General features: G+C 44.8%; 1 pseudogene across 1 annotated transcript; it reads left to right on the top strand.

The window, feature by feature from the left end:
• The first annotated feature begins 858 nt into the window (after window positions 1-858).
• On the top strand, window positions 859-4,160 carry LOC308623642 (ubiquitin-associated protein 2-like; annotated as a pseudogene). Its single transcript has one exon. The product of its transcript is annotated as a ubiquitin-associated protein 2-like (transcript).
• Window positions 4,161-6,115: the final 1,955 nt, after the last annotated feature.

Raw genomic sequence — 6,115 nt, 5'->3', positions numbered from 1 at the left:
GTTAATAGATATATATGTATATATACACACATACATACATATATTTTTGTTGTTATTGCTAATTTAATAAGGGATACTCATAAAAATAAATTTGAGATCCATCATTTTGTCTCCTGAACTCTTTTTTACAATACACATATTTTAAATGAAAATGAGTAACCTAGGCATAGCAAGTAGGTTTTGATTGACTGATGAAGTTCACCTGACATGCAATTGTATTGAGAATTCTAAAGATGTCTGGACTAAGTGGGAAACAATATAGTTATTGATTATCTATGTGCTATAGGCACACGAAAGGGGAATATTGACCCACTATGCATGCCACCCTTGGAGTGGCATGAGGACTTAACCACACAGATGACACCTGAGGAGCATCACGAACAAGGAAGCACATTAAAATTAAATGTTGCTGGGGAAGTTAGGTGTGAACAGTCATTCAAAGCCGAGGTGCTCCACTTGCACGCCACTTACAGATGAGTCAGCTCTCACCTGTGATGGAAGGAAGGAAGTGGTCGAGGGGTAATGAGAGGGAGTCCAGCTGCAGACCAACTCCTTGTATCTCTCATTTATGTTATGCTCGTGAGAAGAATCAGACAGAAGAGTGTTTGGAGATGTATTGCTTTATGTTTGGGTGCGACTGATTTTCCTGACTCATCCTTTAGGGGAGAAAAGCAGTTTTTACCTAGATACCACAGGTCCATGATCACCATAGCTTTTCAGTCACAAAAGACTTTGGGTCAACACTAGGGGACAAAACAGCATGTTGTGCAGTTACATTCAAACAATTCTTTAAAAACTGGCATGAGGAGGAGATTGAGTATTCTACATTGTAAATATTATTATTCATATATACTGTAAATGATGACATGGGTGGGCACTAATCGAGCCTGAGGAAACTGGGAACGACCTGAAAATCAAAACCAGACACAGCACAACCAGAGGCCCTGGGCCACTGAGGAGCAAATTCGACTTGCACAGATGATTTTGGACCATAATGATGCTGGCTTTGAGGAAAAGGTGAAACAACTGATTAATATCACAGGCAAGAACCAGGATGAATGTGTCATTGCTTTGCATGACTGCAATGGAGATGTCAACAGAGCCATCAATGTACTGTTGGAAGGAAACCCAGATATGCATTCCTTGGAGATGGTTGGGAAGAAGAAGGGAGTCTCAGGACAGAAGGATGGTGGCCAAACAGAAGCCAATGAGGAGGGCAAAGAAAATCGAGACCAGGACAGAGACTATAGTCGGCGACGTGGTGGGCCACCAAGATGGGGGAGAGGTGCCAGCCGTGGATGAGAGTTTCGAGGTCAGGAAAATGGGTTAGATGGCACCAAGAGTGGAGGGCCTTCTCAAAGAGGCACAGAAAGAGGCAGAAGAGGTCGTGGCTGAGGCAGAGGTGACTCTGGTAGGTGGGGAGGAAGGTTTTCTTCTCAAGGAATGGGAACCTTTAATCCAGCTGATTATGCAGAGCTGGCAAATACTGATAACTACATCAATAACAGCTGCAATACATGGAACAACATGTTCATGGAACAACAACAACTGGCCACTTTGAACCCGATGATGGGACAAGTGCATAGAGTACTGAAACAGAGGAGTGGGAAGCTGAAGATGGGAATGAAGATCTTCCCGAGACCAAGATTTTCACTGCCTCTAATGTGTCGTCAGGGCATCTGCCTTTGGGGAATGTGACAATCACTGCTAGTCAGAGAATTGACCCTGCTGCTCTGTTGGGGAAGACACTGCCTTCAATGAAGAATGATTCATCTAATCTGGATCCATCTCAGTCTCCTTCTCTTCTCCAACCTCTTGTGTTCAGTAACTCGAAGCAGAGCGCCAACCACAGCCTGTGTCAGGGAACACGTTTTCTCATCACAGTATGGTGAGCATGTTAGGGAAAGGAGTTGGTGATGTCGGGGAAGCTAAAGGTGGAAGCACCACAGGCTCCCAGTTCTTGGAGCAATTCAAGACAGCTCAGGCCCTGGCTCAGTTGGCAGCTCAGCATTCTCAATCTGGAACCACCACCACCTCCTCTTGGGACATGGGCTCCACGACACAATCCCTATCGCAGATGCAGTATGATTTGAAGAACCCAAATGATTCAACAGTGCACAGCCCCTTTACAAAGCTCCAGCCTTTCACCCATCTTCAACTGTGATGGAGGTGTTCCTTCAGGAGAAGCCACCCACAGTGGCTACCTCCACTGCTACCTCCACTGCTGCACCTCCCCCCACCCAACCCATGTTCTCTTCTGCCAAGCAAATCCACCTCGACTCCTCAAATGTCTCCATGGTGTCTTCAGACAACCATTCCTCCAGTCCTCAGCTGGCTCAGCAAAAACTGAAACAGCAGAAGAAAAAAGCCTCCGTGACTTCTAAGATTCCTGCTCTGGCTGTTGAGATGCTTGGCTCAGCACATATCTCAGGGCTCCGCCTGCAGTTTGGGGCGTTGCAGTTTGGGTCAGAGTCTGTCCTTTCTGATTATGAGTCCACCCCCACCACAAGCGCCTCTTCAAGCCAGGCTCCAAATAGCCTCTATACCAGCATGGCCAGTGAATCTTCATCCACAATTTCATCTAACCAGGAGTCCGGTTATCAGAGTGGCCCAATTCAGTCGACAACCTATACCTCCCAAAATAATTCTCAGGGCCCTCTATATGAACAGTGATCCACACAGACTCAGTGGTAACACAGATCCATCTTTTCATCACCCCAAAAGGACTTGGCTCAGGCAAAGAATGGCTTCAATTCTGTTTAGGCCATGCAGTTGCAGAGCACGTAATCTGTTGAAGGTGCTACAGGCTCTGCACCTTCCACTTCTAGCATCCCCCCTCTCAGTGAAATGGTATCTGCAGCTTCCTTACTGACGACAGCCAATCAGCACTCATCCTCCTTGGGTGGCTTGAGCCACAATGAGGAGATTCCAAATACTACCAGCACACAACACGGCAGCATGTTATCTACTCAGCAGAACACACTTTCATCATCAACATCTTCTGGGCGGACTTCGACATCCACTCTTTTGCACACAAGCACGGAGAGTGAGGCAAATATTAATTCCTCCTCCAGCACTTTCTCCACCACATCCAGCACAGTGTCTGAACCAGTGGTCAGTGTCTCTTCCAGTCTCAATAGTGGCAGGAGCTTGAGCCTCAGTCTGGGCAGCAACTCTACCACCACAGCCTCCACTCGAAGCTCAGTTGCTACAACTTCAGGAAAAGCTCCTCCCAACCTCCCTCCTGGGGTCCTGCCGTTGTTGCCTAATCCATATATTATGGCTCCAGGGCTGTTACATGCCTACCCGCCATAAGTATATGGTTATGATGACTTGCAGATGCTTCAGACAAGATTTCCATTGGATTACTACAGCCTCCCATTTCCCACACCTACCACTCCGCTGACTGGGAGGGATGGTAGCCTGACCAGCAACACTTATTCTGGTGACCTCACAAAGTTCGGCCATGGGGATGCCTCCTCCCCTGCCCCAGCCACAGCCTTAGCCCAGACCCAGCAAAACCAGACACAGACTCACTATACCATGCAGCCAACATTCCTGAACCCGGCGCTGCATCCTGGCTACAGTTACAACAGCCTGCCATACTACACAGGGGTTCCAGGCCTCCCCAGCACCTTCCAGTATGGGCCTGCTGTATTCCCTGTGACTCCTACCTCTTCCAAGCAGCATGGTGTGAATGTCAGTGTGAATGCATCAGCCACCCTTTTCCAACAGCCAAGTGGATATGGGTCTCATGGATACAACACTGGTGTATCAGTCACCTCCAGTAACACAGGTGTGCCAGATATCTCAGGTTCTGTGTACTCCAAAACCCAGCAGCCCTTTGAGAAACAAGGTTTTCATTCCGGTACTCCTGCTGCCTCCTTCAACTTGTCTTCAGCCCTAGGAAGGGGAGGGCATCAATCTGGCCACAGCTGCTCCCTACCCACCTGCCCCCTTTAGGCACATTCTGACCCCCCATCAGCAGCCTCACTCCCAGATCCTTCACCATCACCTGCAGCAGGATGACCACACAGGCAATGGGCAATGTAGCCAGACCAGATCCATCCGGCAGAAGCCCCAGACCAGCAAGTCTGCCTACAACAGCTACAGCTGGGGGGCCAACTGAGCCCCTGACTCTCTTCTCCTGGTCCCATCTTCTGAGAGGGCTTTTCAGCCTGGCAACTATGGAAATAGCATTGAAGAGAGAAAGGAATGTGGGGGTGTTCTGCTGCCCCCACCCCCAGCAGCCCACCCCATGCCTCAGCTTCATATCTGTACCATCCCCACTCTGTTGTATGTATTATAGGATTTGTATGTTCTCCTTTTTTTCCTTCCTTTCCTCTCCTCCTCCATCATTGGATTCAAGATTTTGAAACTTTTCTGTGGGCCCTGCCATCCCTTCTACTCCTCCTATTCACCCTGGTGGTGTGTGGGTGAGGGGGGGAGGGGGGACCCCCAAATATATATCAGCCCAACAGCCCTAAGTCTCCTCCTTTATTATTAGGAAACAAAACAACAACAACAAATGGCATTATGAATATGAACAGCATTGTCAGATGAATTAGTTGAATTTTTTTTTTTTTGGTACTGTGTCCTGAAATTTAATGGATTAATGTGTCTTGTATATATAAAAAGAAAAGCTGTACTACAAAAAAACACACACCAAAACTGGCATGAATGATAAGCAGATATTAACAGCCTTGAAATGCTGAGCTCCACTGAGCAACAGAAGTCTTAGCTTGGTAGAATAACAATCTAGATATGATCATAGATATACACAACATATTCGTGTTGAATATAAAATCAAGTTAATACCAGTACGTTAAATGGTAGGACATTTTTAGAGTACATTTTTCCTCTTGGCATGACCTATCAAGCTTGACATTTCCTGTCTTTTTGCCCCTACATTTTCAGTCCCTTCTCTCATGCATTTTTATGCATGCAGAATTGAAGTTGACAGGCATATTCTTCTCACTTGCTTTCTTTCTTTGTGTGTGTATGTGTGTGTGGGGCTGTATACACATATACACACTCACTATGGAGGCCCTTATAAAATTCAGAATGGGTATGCATCAAGTCAGAAATAACAAATGTTCAAAGTAAAAATATGATATTAATTTCAAAGCATTCTTCAATTTCATAATGATCTGAAAGTCAGGAATTAATTGCTGGATCTGAACTCACTACTAACATCCATTTTCATGCTAGTATGAACAGCTACTAGTGAAGAATCATTGTAGCTTCTAAGAAGGAAAAGACAGATATACCTATATCTATATGTATATCAGCAATGCCCCATTATATACCTATATATATACATATATAAAACATGCTTATGTATGTGTACCATTCTATCAGTTTCTGTATGTATATGTAAAATGGGGCATTACTATTCTTTAAATTCATATGTGGCTTATTACATTAGGAACAAAACTACCACTTGGTTACTTTTCATGGTAGAAGTGAACATAAATGACTATTTTCTGAAATCTGTACCCTTGGAAGGAAAAATAAAACCCATCTCTTCTCTTGCACTCTAGCAAGGGTGAGGTGAGGGTCTCTGGTAGCAGCGCCTGCTGGGAAGCCTTAAGCAATGCAGCAGGAAGAAGGTGAGGATCCAGATTTGTGAAATGGTAACAGAGAGGAAGTGGTAAAGACTCCTGTGAACATATTTGACCAGGATTGTCCACTGATTGGGTTTGAAAGAGGGAGATATGTAGGATCCAAAAATTGACACTGAATTCCCTTATTTAAGGAACCAGGAAAACACTTAGATTTTATCAGAAATAAGGAAAGCAATAGTTTTGTGGCAGATTAGATTTCAATTTAGACATGAACCATCGGTTCACCCAAATGTGTTCCATGGAAAGAAATGCAAATCTGAGCCCAGAAGATTGAAGAGTCCTATAGATTTTGTCAATCACAAAATAATAAAATGTTCCTAACAACATCTTTAGTCATCTTCTGTTGCTTCAGTTGTTCATGAAAGTTTCTCAAAAATTCATTCTTCTGTCTTCCCCAAAACTCTTCCCATCTTTTACAGCATCCAATTCTTTTCATTTTGTGTTAGAATAACTTGGAGTTTGATTAAAAGGAGGCAACAGTAAGTAAG

This window comes from Mesoplodon bidens (genome assembly GCF_964165515.1).
Source record: "Mesoplodon bidens genome assembly, chromosome: 10".
Taxonomy (NCBI): Eukaryota; Metazoa; Chordata; class Mammalia; order Artiodactyla; family Ziphiidae; genus Mesoplodon; species Mesoplodon bidens.
Note: the sequence above shows the minus strand (reverse complement) of the source record. Positions and strands in the feature narration are given on the sequence as shown.